The sequence below is a fragment of the Nannospalax galili genome, unplaced genomic scaffold (genome assembly GCF_000622305.1).
Source record: "Nannospalax galili isolate Female #2095 unplaced genomic scaffold, S.galili_v1.0 scaffold18, whole genome shotgun sequence".
NCBI lineage: Eukaryota > Metazoa > Chordata > Mammalia > Rodentia > Spalacidae > Nannospalax > Nannospalax galili.
In genome coordinates, this window is record NW_008346548.1 from 10,651,199 (window position 1) to 10,667,282 (window position 16,084).

General features: G+C 45.3%; 1 pseudogene; it reads right to left on the minus strand.

Moving 5' to 3' along the window:
- Nucleotides 1-14,242: 14,242 nt before the first annotated feature.
- LOC103742029 lies at nucleotides 14,243-15,315 on the minus strand (annotated as a pseudogene).
- Between the last annotated feature and the right edge of the window lie 769 nt (nucleotides 15,316-16,084).

Here is a 16,084-nt window from a genome sequence, read left to right on the forward strand (position 1 = left end):
CCCAAGGCCCATTCCTAGAAGCGAACTAAAATACTCACCTCAAATAGTTCTTCTCTTTACTTCTGGGACTAAGATGTCCACTAACAAGTCATGTCTATGTCAGAGTCCATGTGGACCCCACTGCTGGGTCTAATCTCATACCATGCCCCCACACACATGGCCGCCTGTTGGAAACTGGCTACGGGCTCCTTTGCCTCTCGTCACCCCACAGACCTTTCTCTCCAGTCCATCTCCCACTTGAGAAAACCCTTTGCTGACCAAGAGAATCTTGTGTTTCTTCAAGACTTTCATTCAGCATGTCCTACCCATCCCTCAAAAAGTTTCATTTGCTGAAATCCTTACACCTAGCGCCTTGGAATGTGACCTTTTTTAGAGATAGGATCTTTGTAGATATAATCAAGATAAAATGGAGTCATTAGGATCTATCTTCATCCAATATAGCCAATGTTCTTATGAAAAAGGGAAATGTGGGGGGCTGGAGAGCTGGTTCAGTGGTAAGAGCACTAGCTGGTCTTGCAGAGGACCCAGGTGCAATTCCCAATACCCAGATGGCAGCTAACAACAGTCCGTAACTCCAGTTCTAGGAGAATCTGATGCCCTCTTCTGACCTCCGCAGGTATTGCATGGCACAGGTACACTTCCATGCAGGCAATACATTCATACACATAAAATAAAAATAATAAAATATTTTTTAAAAAGAAGAGAAAATGTGGACACAGGCACACACAAAGAAAAGATGACATGGACAGGAAGAAGACTGCTTCTACAAGCCAACAGGAGGGGGCTGGGGTAGATCCTTCCTTCTGGGTCCTTAGAAGGAGCCCACTCTGATGATATTTTACCTCAGATATCTGGCCTCCTCAAGTATAGGATTAGAAGTTTCTATTGCCTCAGTCACCCAGCCTGGACTACCCTCTGTCTGTAGCCTCTGCTAGTCTGTACAGATTCCCTCTTTCTGTTCAGCTCCCTTGTGAATCCTTTATGCTCCCCTCAGGGATCACAGCCTATTCCCTTAACTGCTGCTTGAACAGGAGAAGAGAAAGGGAGGAAAAACCCAAGTTAATACCACATAATCTCATTCAGTCACATATAGAAGGTAGTGTTTGAGCAAGGGGCCAGAGGCTAAAACTGTTTTATGCATCACTGGGCTGATGAGTGCTGTCATCGGTGAAGGCTCTTCAGAAAATCATGATGCCATTCTTTCTATTTCTGTGTATGTTTGAAATTTTCCATTATAAACATTTGAAGGGAGGCAGAAAACATACCTCACACCACTGACCTGGCAAATGACCAAGGTGCTTCCCATCTCTAGAGTTCCATCACCGTAACATCAGGCCCTCTTATGGCCCAACCAGACACTGCTGACAGCATTGAGAGCTACCTCCACCCCTTCTTCCCACAGCAACCTTGAGCCTAGTGCCTTCTTCAGTCAGGCTCCAAGCACTGAGGCCTCTCCAGCACTAATACAGCCACAGCCTCTCAGAGCAAAGATGGCTGACAGATCTTCCTGGGCTCCAAACACCAAGTCTTCCAAGGCAAGCCTCACTACACTGGCTGCTTTGCTGAGTCCTTTCCAAGAACTTCTTTCCCAGCTCCTTTCTCTTTTCTCAAAGTTGATGTCTCTAAATCCTACCTAAAATTCTAAGCCTGGGTTTCATCCCCAGTCTCTCTCTCTCTCTCTCTCTCTCTCTCTCTCTCTCTCTCTCGTGCGCTCTCTCACTCTCTTGCTCTTTCACTCTCTTACTCTCTCTCTCTCTCTCTCTCCTCAAATGTTACTACCAGGCACTCAGATTTCTTTTCTGAGACAGCCTCTCAGCCTCATCAAAAACTTACACCGACTGTCAACTCTGGGTCAGGGCAAAAGAACCCATAACCACACACAGTCTGCGGCATTTGAAATAGGCTGGCAGGGGTGGTGTCAGGGTCACATTCCTCCTGGTGTTGTGGTTAATACCTAGTGAATAGTAGCCCTGTCTTTCTCAGCATCCTCCTGTCCAGTTTTAAGGGTTTCTCTTTATTCCTTCCTTTTTACTTCCTCTTGTGAACTTACCTCTTCCTTCAGAGCCAATGTTAGTATTGCAATTTCCACGAGCAAAACAAGAACAGTAATCACTCTAGTTGTTTTAGCAGAACATAACGTAAGGTAGGGACTCACAACTTTACAAAATCATTGGAAGAGCTGGGGTGCACACTTAGACTGGATTTCCTAGAATGCCTGTATTTGTTAGCTTGCTGCCACTATAACAAAATACTTGAACTTATGAATGTGTAAGAAGAAAATGTTTCTTTTGAGTCAAAATTTTAGAGGCTTTAATCTATCCTCAGACAGACTCTTGGTCTCTGCTAGGGATGCCAGGAAAGTTAAAACAAAAACAAAAAACCCAAATGACAAAAAAAATTAAAAACCTCATAAAGCCAACTACTTGGGTTTAATCTTTCTCCTTCTTCAGCACCTTCTACTCACCCACTTCAGACTAATAGAACATAGTCACATTTACGGAGCATCTGTTATGTTCTTGACATAGTGTGCCTCACATTGATGACCTCCACAAGCCTTTGTACAAGACAGTGGGGATGTTTACCCCACTGGACAGATCAGGTTTCAGCAATGAAGAGGTATCAAGTATTGAATTCTGAATCAAGTCCAGGTCTAGGAACTCTGAGCAGGTACGTTTCTAGGACAGCTTCCCTGCAGTGCTCCATCCCCTCCTGGTCTGTAACCTGGATTAGTGGTCCTTCACCAAGGATTTGGCCACCTCCCTCTGTTCCTCTCCCTTTAATGCCAAGCAACTGCCAGTGCTGCCAAATACCCTAGAGGGCAACATGTTGTTCCTTGATGACAAACCCCAGGGAGTCACACAGTTATTGTTGGCCACACAGAGGTAGCTGAGAATTCTGGAACTTGTCCTTGCCCTTGGGGCCAGCCTCTCTGGGAAACCTCACAGAAATGTTTGAGGAATCTGGCAATCCGAAGACCTCAAGAGCAGGGCAGGATGTACATTATTCTGGATGTGTCATCCAGGATATCTCCAATGCCTCTGGGACATGAAATGCCAGGCATTGAGCTAGGCAGGCACTAAAGGGACAGATCAGATCAAGAGAGAGTGTCCCTGCCCCGAAGAGCGCCTAGCCTTCATAATACAGCAGCTAGCTTTCACAGAGCACTCACTGTTTGAACACTCTTCTAATTTTTTTGTGGCATTGTCTCACTGAAGCCTTAGAAGAACTCTGAGGTGGGAGCTTTTATGATTCCCATTTTACACATAAGGAAAACAAAGCTCAGAAGCTGGACTTGTGGGTAGCCTCTGATGGCCTAGTCTGTCCACCTGATTGTCTTCATGTTCTTATTTGTTTGAGACATGCTCTTGTTGTTGCTATGTAGCCCTGGCTGGCCTAGAACTCACTATGTAAAGAGGGTGGCCTCAGAATTGCATCAAACGTCCTGCCTCTGCCTTCTAAGTGCTGGGATTACAGGCATGAATCACCAGGTCTGACTTTGTCTCCATGTTCTTGTATAACTCCTTACTGTTTTCCTGCAGACTGGATTTATTGACTGGTTTTGAATGGGTAGACTTGGGCTTAAGTGTGGAATTTAGCCTTGGAGAGCAGGTTATAAAGAGGCAGTGGCCTGTATGACTGGGTGCTCTCTTTCTCTCTCTGTCACTCAATTGGCAAAACCAGCTTCCATATCATGAGGCCAGCTTGTGAAGAGATCCATGTGAGAAAGCTTGGAAGTAGGTCCTCCCCTAGTTGAGCCCCGAGATGACCATAACCTTGTGTCCTCCATGCCCCATCTAAACTGCTCTCAGATTTCCTGAGATAGTTAATGGTACTGAGCTTATTTGTTAGGTAGCTCTTCAGAGTCAGCTAACACACTGGCTTACACTCATACATAATGCCTGTGATAGGGATGGAATTGGAAGGAACTCAGGAAATTCACAGGACTTGGAAGTTTGTGCTGGACTCAAACTCAAGGCCATGAGGATGCTGAGCCCTGATGCCACTACGGAGTCACATTCCCAGCACTTCAAAATCTGTGTCCTAGTCACTTCACCACACTGCTTCCCCTGCACCCCAGAAGAAACACATCCCACCTGAACTAAAAATCAAGCTGAGAGAAGTAAGAGAAAGGCGGCCTGCACAGGCCTGCGTGAATAACCTCTGTGGCAACGAGAGCTGCTGGAGCCAGACGAGGACCGACTCAGGACCTCCATCTATCCCCTCAACGAGCTTGAATCAGAATCTGAATCTTGTGTAGTCTCGTGAAGGCTGGGTTGCTTACCACAGTGCTTTAACAATGGTTCTGCCTCCTTTGAGCCTCGAAACCCTGGGAGTTAGGAAAACAACTATCACTTTATGCCAAGATGTTGGAAATTGGAAATAAAAGAGCAGCAGGTAAGCCAGGCACCTCTGTGCCTCCAGAGAAGAAGGCAGCCGTTGAAGATTCAGGGACCACAGTGGAAATAATTAAGCTAGGGGGTGTCTCTTCAAAGGTATGAAAGTGTGCTTTGTTTTTGTTGTTGCTGTTGTTGGTTTTGTTTTGTTTTTGGGGGGTTGGTCTTTTTGAGACAGGGTCTCCCTGTAGCCCCAGTGACCTGGAACTCACTATGTAGACCAGGCTGGCCTTGAACTCAAACAGATCAGCCTGCCTCTGCCTCCGGAGTGCTGGGACACCCAGCCGGAAAGTGTACTTTGTTTCTGTCAGTTATAACCTGAAACTAAGAGCCTTCTGAATTAAGGGAGAAACCATTGAAAAGAAGAGGGAAATGGAACAGATGAAATGATTCGGTCAGTTCCGGAAGAGGGTTGTATTGACATTCATTCCTTTTTTGCAAGTTGTACTTTTATGTTCTTTTGAGAGCCTAATGTCTACTATAGCTGTGGCTATGGTTAATCGGTATTTTTCATTTGCTGAAAATTTGATGCCAAGTTCTAAGAGGCACTGTAGCAGAACCACTGAGAGTCAGACCAGCATACATAGGGTTTTCTCTCAGATGCCTCTCTTAGCTTCATGGCCTGTATTATATGTTCTGTGCTTGTGTCTCTTTGTGAAAAAAATCTATCATGCCTATGAATTGGGTTATAGTAGAGATAAAATGAGAGTCCCTACAAAGTGTAAGACATTGCTTTTGACATTGTAAGTATGCAAAAAACTGAGGTATTAATAATTATTATTGAGCTAGATAATATAGGAAATAAAATTGGTGTCATCCTTCCTTTAATTAGTATATATACCAAAAGCCCATGGTAGTATCTTTTAGGCATCAGAAACTTAGAGAGTTTTGATTGTTTGAGACAGGATCTCACTACATAGTCCTGGCTGACCTGGAACTTGCTCTGTAGACCAGGCGACCTCACACTCTTATTTAGAGATCTACCTGCCTCTGCTTCCTAGGATTAAAGGTGTGTGCCACCAGGACCAGGCCTAGCCTAGATATTTAGAGGTCTTTATGTAGATTAGATTGTACATTTGGAACTTGGTCATGGGACTATAATACTTTACATTTGTATTTCTTATGATTATTGAGACTGAGGTTCAGAAAGGCTAGCTTTCTTGTCTGTTAGAATAAGAAGTTGCATACTAAATTGTTAGTGAAGGTCATTTTGGGGGATGCCCAGGGTTGTAGTACGCCATAATGTTTCCACAGGTGATTATGTCATAGAGCATTTATTCATGCATCCTAAATGCATTTATGCAAATAAAAGTGTTTGTTGAGTATCTAAAAATAAAGCAAGTTGAGAGCTGAGATCTGCACTGTGCCCCAGTTTCCTCATATGCAAAATGGGGCTGATAATGGCCAAATTCACAGGGTAGTTGTGAGGATGAAACACATTTATTCACACAAAGCTCCTAGAAGATAATAGATACTCAGTAAGAATGAACTGTTAGCTGGCATGGTGGCACATGCCTGTAATCTCAGCTGCTCACGTCTTCACAGGAGGCTGAGGCAAGAAGAGCTTGAGTTCCAAACCAGCCTAACTACATAGTGAGATCCTAGCAAAACAAAACACACACACACACACACACACACACACACACACACAAATAGGGGCTGGAGAGATGGCTCAGTGATTAAGGGCATTGGCTCTTGCAGAGGACCTGAGTTCAGTTCCCAGCTAACAACAGTCTGTGTCTCCAGTTTCAGGGAATCTGACACCCTCTTTCTGGCCTCTGCACGCATTGCAAGCAAAACACTCATACACATAGAACAAAAATAAATTAAAAATTTAAAAATAAATGAAAAAAGGAAGGAAAAAAAATTCATCAGTTTTAATATTGGATGAAATGATGCGCACAGTTAGTAAATTTGACTCGGGCTCCTGAGAAAGATCAATGGTCTCATTTGTGCAATGGAAATCATGATACAGCCATTCATTGTTGACAGTACTAAACCAACTGGCACAGTGCCTGGCTCATACTAGAACCTTAATAAATGGTCATATAATACCTGGCACACTCATCATACACATACAGCTTTAAGGGTGGCATGTGGAAAGTGAGTGGGTAGGAAGCATCCTAGCATACTCTGTTGATTCTACTCACTGGAGTCACTCCACAGTCCCCTGCTCAGGAGTCTGGGAGCCACTTGGGGACTGCGGGTCAGGGAAGAAGGAAAGGGTTGGTGAAGGAGTTGTGGTTCATGGGGGAAATCTGAGGTCTGGTCCCAGTGCCTGAGAATATGCCCCTGCAGAGCCCACCCAGGCCCCTCGCACTGGCCACTAACAGGTCCTTCAGCACTTCAATGAGAGAATTATGTTAACAATCCCAAGAAGGAAATTGGTTCCATGAGCCTCCCGGATCCCTGGGGCAGGGAAGCTTAATGAGTCCCAGCACAAAGGGCACTGCCATTTCTCATTCCAGTTGGATCTTTCTTGCAATCGCACGGTTTGTGCTCCAACTGCACTCCAAAAGAAATAAATGAGTAAATAACACAAAAAAGATGGGCCTTGCTCTGCGGCCCTATGTGGGAATGTTTGGGAAAATGTGATGACCATCTTAGTTCAAAGATGTGGAGATTTGCGAAACATGTTTGTACAACTTCCTTTGCCAACTTCTTATTGAGATTTTTTGGCATGTTGGAGTACCAAATATCATAAAGGGGAAAATAAAAACCACATAACCCCCAATGATACTGGAACATACTTAGAAAAAGTACGTCTTTGAATCAGACGTGGTGGCGCCTGCTTGGGTCTGATCTATTATGGAGGCTGAAGCGGGAGGATTGTGTTTATGAGTTCAGGACTGGTCTGGGCAGCATAATGAGATCCTATCTTTAAATCAAGCGAGCAGTCAGTAGAACATTTCCAGAACATCCTAAACTTCATGATTCTATTGAAGTCTAACAATGTTACTAGAGAACTTCACGCTAGGAAAGACTTGGACTGAGGTCCTGGTTAGGGGAGATCACTTCACTTGTCTGGGTCTTTTTGTCTGCAAAGTGCTAGGGCTGGGTCTGATCAGAGGTTTCAAATTAGGCTCCTTGGAGGTACTAGGGACACCTTGGTTGGGGGGGGCACCCACCTTCTGCATCAATCAGAGCTGCTGCCCCTTTGTCAGTCTCACATTTTAGAGTTTAGATTCTTGCTTTTTGGGAAAGGGATTTGGCTGCCTAAAAAACAAGGACAATTTTTTTTTTTTTTGACAGATTGCTATGTAGCCCCAACTGGTTTGGAACTCACCATGTAGCTCAGGTTAACCTTCAAATCCTTTTTCCTCAGCCTCCTAAATGCCGGATTTACAGGTGTTTGACACCATATCTGGTTTCCAAAGCCAGGTTTACTGGATCATCTCTAAAGCTCTGTCTAGTACTGATATTGTTTGAGTCAGTGTTTAAGAGGAGAGAGGGTGTTAAAATCGCTTAAAAAATACCAGCACCAGACTCAAAAGAGCATAAGAATATCACTGCCACAAGTCAGGAGGAAGGAAAACTGATGGTTTTTCCTTTTGGAGATCTTTGGGAAGGGTAGCAGAGAGCCTGAATGAGAGAGAGACTGCTAATATAGGACTGGGGGTAGATGGGTTGATTCCATGGCTGGAGGATTCCACTGGCCTGTGAAATTCCTACAGGGGCTGAGCAATTCCTAAATGGGGAAAGGCCTTCCAAACCTCAAGGCAGTCTATTCTGTTTCTTCCTTTCCCTTGCACTCACTCACTCCTCCCAGCTTTCTAACTCAAGCTGTTTACTGAGTGCCTACATCCAGATGGAAGCCTAGGAGATAAGGCAAGCCCTCATACTGAAAAGGGTGGGGGACACAGAGCCAACCTCAAACCTCAAAGGCATATTCAATGGTGTGCAAGTTCTGAAGGGAAAGTCCAGAGCCACAGGCGTGATTACTGGGAGTTGGACCTGCATGGTGCTGGGCTGGGCTTCCTTGAGAAATGGGCCTTGAGAAAACCTGGAAGGAAGAATTAACCAGGAAAGGGGGAAGACCCTGCTGAGGTTAAGCGCTGGTTCTCCTGGACAAAGTTCGTCTCAACAAGAATTTATGCTTCGTCCTCTCCCCCCACCTTCCGAGAGGATCCAGTCACCCAAAGCCTTGGGAGAACAGAGCATGCATGGGACCCTACTGGGTCTGCACTGTAGGCTCTACTAGGCTGCCTGCATCCCTTGCTATGGGTCTGTGCTCAGCACCCAGGGCACAGACTGGCTTCAAAGCAACACTCAGCATGTGTCTGTTGAGCGGCTGGCAAACAGAAGGAGGTTCACACAGGCTCTAGAGCAGGTCAGCACTTGTTTCCAACAGGCTTCATAGCTCACAAGCCAGAATCTTCCCAAGTCTCCATCCTCAGTGTCTGGCTCTCTCCACCTGGAGGGGGGGGTGGTGATCATGGTTGCTCCTGCCTTGGGGTGGCTGGAGGAGGCAATGGATCCAGGATGAGAGTGAATGGAAGAATGGCCGAAGTCCCTGCTTGATGAACATCAGGTAATATAATGCTATCATTAAGAGATCCAAGAGATGCAGCCTAGCGATAGTTGTGATGTGTAGGGAGTTGAGTGGACAGCAGAGAGAATGGATCAACAGCTCCAGGTCTCCAAAGGGCCTCCTCCTTTTAGAAGCTGACTACTGAAGGGTGACCTCCCCAAAGAGAGAGACAAGCAACAGTTATACATTAGGAGCCAAAATTACAGGTAGAGAAAATGCCTGCAGTGGTGTTCGCACTGGAGTGAGAGTATACTGGGAGCTTGAAGTTGGCCCCAAGAAATCCAAGGAGCCCCACAGGCTCTTCTCTACTTTCTGGCAAGGTCAGCTTTGAAGCATGGCTTTGCTGTGTGCAGTATAGGCCTCCTCCCAACTCTCCTCTGGCTAGAACCTGAAGAGTCCATCAGCATTTCTGTAGCGTTTGTCACTGTAGAAACCAAGGACAAGAGAGCAGAACAAGAGATGAGGTAGGTGAGGGTGAAGAACAAGTGAACTAATGACCACACCCAGATGGAGTGGGGATGATGGTGGGGGTACAGGATGAATCCCCTTAAAATAAATTCAGATACATGGCTGGGATTCTGAGACCATTCCAGTCATCTCCCAGCTGTGGAGACAGGTGATTCCTGCCCCAGCCCAGAAAACGAGAGGGAATGACCTCTTGAAAAGCTTCTAGAGGTGTGCACATAAAGAAGCTGTTAGATGGGACTTAGCAGGGTTGTTGTGCAGCACCGGAGAAGGAGAGACACTAAATCCAGCCCAGCAGGTACTTGTGGGCTCTTGCCAGCAGCAGAGGGAAGAACCACCCCTGGCTGGGGACCTTCTCCCTTTGTGGAGGTTGGGCCTGGATCCCACCTGCCTTTTGCACCTTGAGAGTAGAGACAAGCGGTGGGACCTCTGTGTTGCTGCTGCCTTGTTTTGTTTTAGGGAAGTGGAGAGTTGAGCATATCATTAAATGAAGCTCATAAAAAATTAATCTGCCAGGTAATTATAGACATATCTGCTATTATGTTGTGTGGTAATAAACCATAAACAGCAAACAGTTCAAAAAAACAAGGTAGCAGGTGCCTTTTACTCAAGCAGGCTAATAGGCACCACATTTCTTTTTTGTCTTCTTAGCTCGCCAGGATTCTGGGATTGGGTGGAGAGTTACCTGGGTGTCAGATAGCATTCAGTCTCTTACAACTGCTGACATTTACCTGCTATGTCTCAGGTGTCCTGTACCCCTGAGCCTTTCTTTTTCCATCCCTGTTAGTCCAGGACCTGTCCCTGACCCCAAGGGAGGAATCTTTGGGCAGAACATTCAGCTCTTCTGTCTCCTTTGATCTCACGCTGTCTCTCCCATTCAATTTATCAATTATTTGTCCATCCCCCACCCCCTCCAACATTTAGCAACTCTATACTGGATGATGGGAAGAGGGAGGTGATGACCAGCTAAACTGTTGGGGGTAAACCAAAATATCTGGACTCATGAGGATGAAATAATCTGTTCTGTGATGTCGTTATGCATGGTATTGTTCATAATCAATATATTTTTGTAGGACTCAAAAAGTATTTGGGAGCTGTAGGGATGGCTCAGTGGTTAAGCCTTCCCACTGCTTTTTCTAAGACTCCAGTTTGGTTCCCACCGCCCATAACAATTGTCTCATGACTGCCTGTAAGTCCAGCTTCAGGGGATCTGACACCTTCTTCTGACTTCCTGGGGTACCTATATGCACGTGGCACTTGTGGACACACACATGCATCACATAAACAAAAACGAAATAAATATTTTTAAAGCATTTGAAAAAAAAAAAAGAAAAACATGAATAAGCTCTTGTTGTTGATCTGAAGGAGCCAGTAGGCTGACAGAAGAAAACAGCTTCATCACACAGATCATCGTAGCATCATGAGGTAAGGAGCAAAGGTACAAAGGTGTGTGGACAATTGCTTTTGCTTGGGTAAGAGGAATGCATGGCTCAGGGCAACTTTCATCCAGTTGTGTCTTGAAAGATGAGGTAAGGAGAATGATAACCAGAGCTAATATTTATTGAGCATTTGATATGTGGTGTTTGCATGTAACCCATGTAATCTTCACCAACATCTCGAGGCAGATGTTCTAGTCCTCATCTTCTAGAGGAATAAACTGGGAGGGGATCTATGCTGTGTCCTAGCCCAAGAGATAAGCCTAACCATCAGTACTGGTGAATGTGACTTTATACTGTTTCCCCTTATCTGAGGTTTCACTTTCCAGCTCCTCTTATCTGCAGTTTCAATGTAGTTTCATTCACCTGTGGTCAGCAGCAATCTAGAAATATTAAATGGAAAATTCAAGAAATAATTCACAAATTGTTTTATTGTTGTTGTTTTGGTTTCTGGTTGCACTGGGAAGTGGAACCCAGAGCCTCGCATGTGCCAGGCAAGTGCTCTCTATGGAGCTACTTCTAGCCCTAACTTCACTTTTTGTTTTGAGAAGGGTCTCACTAAGTTGCTCAGGCAGGCTTTGAAATTTTGATCCTCCTGCCTCAGACTTCTGAGTAACTGGGATGCATTACAGGTCAGGGCCACCAAGCCTTGCTACAATTCATGAATTTTAAATTGTACTTTATTCAGAATAACAAGGTGAAATCTTATACTTTTTGTTCTGTTCTGCCCATGTCATGAATTTTCCCTTTGTCCACTGTATCCACCCCATATGTACTACTTTCTCTCTCACTAGTTATTAGTAGACATCAAACTTACCAGAGATGCTGGCAATTTTATTATAGTACATTGTTATATTTTTGTTTTTTTTTACTAATCTTTTACTGTACCTAGTTTATAAATTAATCTTTACTATAAGTATATATTTATAGTAAAAACAGAGACTATACAAGGTCATGGCTTCAGGTGTCTACTGTGTGGGGGTAGATCTTAAAATTATCTTCCACAAATAAAGGAAGACAAATGTATTTGGAAATAAGGTCGTCTTAGTCTCTTCTAGTTGATGTGATAAAGTTCTCTGACAAAAGCAACGTAAGGGGGAAAGGGTTTATTTTTAGCCCACAGTTCAAGATACAGTCCATCAGGGTGGGTTAGCCAAGACAGCAGCAGTATGAAGCTGCTGGTCACATCACAGATACACTCCAGAAACAGAGAGGGACAGTGCACGCTAGTGCTCCACTGGCTTTCTCCACTTTATGAAGTCCAGGTTCCCCTTCCAGCAAATGGCCCCCACCCACAGCTAAGATAGGTCTTCCCACACCAATTAACATAATCAAGATTATCCTCCACAGGCATGCCCAGAGGCCCTTTTTTCCTGGTGATTCTAGAGTCTGTCAAGCTGACATTTAACACTAAGCATCACAAAGGTCTATAAATATCGTTAAGGCTTGAGAGTTCAGAATCTTAAAGTGTGCTGAGCATGGTGGCCTACTTCTATAATCTCAAAGCCTGGAAGCCGAGGCAGGAGAATGGTGGGTTCAAAGTCAACCTGAGATATACTGTGCAAAGGGTTCAAACAAAACAAAACAAAAATCTTAAAATGAGATTATGATATCATTTCTAAATGAGATCATTTTGAATTTAGGGTGGATCTAAATTTAAGATCTACTATAAATTCAATGATTAGTATTCCTATGAGAGGACAGGAAGGAGGGAGAGATTTAAGACAGACACAGAGGAGAGACAGGCAGAGATTGGAGTGATGCTGCTGTAAGTGGAGGAAACCTAGAGCCACCAGACAGAGGGGAGGATTCTTTCCTAGAGCTGTCAGAAGCAGTGCACGGCCTGAAGCTTGATTTCTCACTGTGATGTGACAGGCTCTCTACCCTCGTTGTTTTATCTCTTTTCAAAACCACTGGAGGTTCTTCCCACCGCATCAGTGAAGGGTCAAGCTACTTCTCCTTCACTGGGGTGACAGTCAGCTGACCTTGGAACATGGGCCAGGACTCGCCTCATCCACCATGAGCAAGAGCCTCATGAGGGGATGGTTCTTCCCCTCATGGGCATCCTGTTCCTGTGGTATATGGCAGCCCACCAGGACCAGTCAGGCCTCTGGAGGGAGCAGGGACTGCTCAGAGTGAGGGGAGCCTTGTGGACCAAGGGGCCCCTTAAGAGGAAAAACTGGATTCCTGATTGGGAGAGGTGTGTCAGTATGCTTTCTGTTGCTGTAACAGACTACCTAAGATGGGTGTTTTAAAGAAACAAACAAAAACAAACAAACAAACAAACACCAAGCAAGCAAAAGCTCATGGTTCTGGAGGCTGGGAAGTCCAATCTCATGGCAACAGCATCTTCTTGGCTTCTAGTGAAGGTCTTGTACAGCTTTGGCTTCTGGCGGAAGGGGAAGGCACATGAGGAAGACAGAAAGAGAGCCGAAGCTGCTTGTGGTGCATGCCTATTATCCCAGCACTCAGGAGGCAGAGGCAGGGGGATCAGTGCAAGTTCAAGGCCAGTCTGGTCTAGATTTTGTCACAAAACAAAACAAAATCCAACTACCATCACCACCACAACAAAGCAGAAAGTGAGTTGGTTGGGTTCCAGGAACAGAGGTCCTGCACATATATGGTGCACAAACTTTCATGCAGCACAAACACGTATAAAAAATTAATAAAAGAGATGGTGTAATGGGGTTGGGTGTTCACCTCAGGGTTTGGAGGCCAGGTAAGAAAATATAATTAGCCAACTTACAAAGGTACAGGTTCTGGAAGGGTATCTGGCTCATGTGCTGGCAACCTTGGGCCACTATTTTTTTTTTTTTTTGTCTTTTTTTGAGACAGGGTCTCCCTGTAGCCCCAGCTGGCCTGGAACTTGCTTTATAGACCAGGCTGGCCTCAAACTCACAGAGATCTGCCTGCCTTGGCCTCCCAAGTGCTGGGATTAAAGACGTGCACCACCATGCCCCGCCAGTTTTTCTTTTTTTAAATTTTATAGTGGAGCCAGACGAGGTGGCACATGCCTTTAGTCCCAGCACTCAGGAGGCAGAGACAGGTGGATCTCTGTGAGTTCAAGGCCAGCCTGGTCTACACAGTGAGTTCCAGGACAGCTGGGGCTACAGGGAGACGAAAAATAAAAATAAAAATTTATAATGGAAGCATCACCCTTACTGATATTCTAGGACAGTTTTACACACACACACACACACACGAATTCTAAGGTAGTGAAATTGCAGCACATGGGCTAATGCTCTTCACCTTCATCATCTCTTTCAGCACCATCCGATCCAACCCTGTCCTCATGGGTCTCAGAGAGCTCCCCTTCCTCCATGCCCTCACTCACATACCAGTGCACAAAGGCAAGTCTGGCTAGGTGGGCCCAGGCTTCAGCAATGGCTGTGGTGTTGCTCAGTATGCACAGTTTGCTATACCTTGGCCAGGTCTCCACCAGGTACCACAGTGGGAGCTGGTAATTAATGCCAACCTTGAAGCCAGTAGGGCACCAGTCCACAAATGGATGCTGTGCTTCGTCTTGATGGTGGCAATGGCAACATTGACATCTTTGAGAACTACATCACCACAGTACAACAGACAGCAAGCCATGTATTTACCATGGCAAGGGCCACATTTTGCCATTTAGTTGGCTGACTCAAAGAAGGCATTGGTGATCTCTGCTCATGGTAGGCTTTCTCAGCAGACATGACAGGGAACAGACAGAAGCAGATGCAAGGATAGGGTACCAGGTTGGTCTGAAATTCTGTCAACATTGAGGGCTCCATCAAATCTCAGGGAAGTGGTGATGGAAGACACAATCTGACTAATAAGGCAGCTGAGATTGCTGTAGGTTGGTCATTCAAAATCCAGGTTTTGATGATAGATAACATAGATGGCCTCATTGTCTACCATGAAGGTACAATCTGAGCGCTCCAGGGTGGTGTGAGTGGTGAGGATGGAATTGTAGAGCTCCACAACAGCAGTAGAAACCTGGGGGACTGGGTAGAAGAACTCCAGCTTGGACTTCTTTCTATAATCAACAGAGAGATGTTCCATCAGCAGGGAGATGAACAGAGCCAGTTCCCGCCGAAACTGTGGAAAACCAAGAAATTCTGCAGACTTCTGCACTGGTCAGTCAGCTTGCAAATTAGGTCCAAGAGGAGGTCAATGATCTTGATAATGGTGTGGCCATGGGCATAGCTATTGGCAGCATCTTCCTTGCCTTTGATGAGCTGCTCAGGGCAGAAGAGCTGGTGGTAGGTACCAGTGTGAGTTTCATCAATGGTGTGGGTTCCAGGTCTACAAACATTGCCCTGGGCACATGCTTATCAGCACCTGCCTCACTGATGAAAGTGGTGATGGAGTCATCTCCTCCTACAGTGGTCTTGTTACTTGGCATCCAGCCTGACGGCTGGATGCCACTGTCTAGGCAGTAGAGGTCCCAGCAGGCACTGCTGATCTAAACACCAGCCTGGCTGATGTGGATGGAGATACACTCACACATATCTGATCCTTGAAGAGGTGTGCAGCAACTGAGGAAGTGAAATGAGGGCAACAAAGATCTCCCAGTGACAGACCATCAAGGAGTCTGAAAGGAGAAGGAAGCAGTATCCCTTGGGCCAGTTTTAATCTTTTTGTGCCTCAGTGTCCTCATCCATAGAATGGGAATCTAACAGAATTGGCTTTGTAGGATTGTTGGGAGAGTAAGATCAGTTTTTTTTGTTGTTTTTTTTTTAAGATCAGTTAATAGCCATGAGGAATATGAACAGTACTTGGCACAGCAAGTGCTAAACAGCATTAGCAACCAAGAATCTCCTCTTTGCTTGGTTGCTCCACATGGGGAGTCCCTCTGCATCTGGAAAATGGGGCCATGGAAGAGGCTCTTTGGTCTTCCTTTGACCCATGAAGCAAACCAGACTAAGGCCTTTTCTGGAGAAGGAGTGCAAACTCTTTGTTTGGGATAAGATGTCACATAACCCAGGCTGGCCTCAAATTTGATGTTGCCAAGAATAATCTTGAACTTCCAATCCTTGTACCTCTACCTCCTGAGTGCTGAGATTATAGGACTATGCTACCACACCCAGTTTATGCAGTGCTGGGACTCAAACCCAGAACTTTGTGCATGCTAAGCATGCACTCTACCAACTAAGCTATATCCCTGCCCCTCACCCACCTCTTTTCCTTTTCATTCTGTCAGGGGTCCAGCCAGCTACCTAGATCATCTGTTTCCAGCCTTTTCATGTTGCCAATAAAGTTTAGGCTCAGCAACTAGG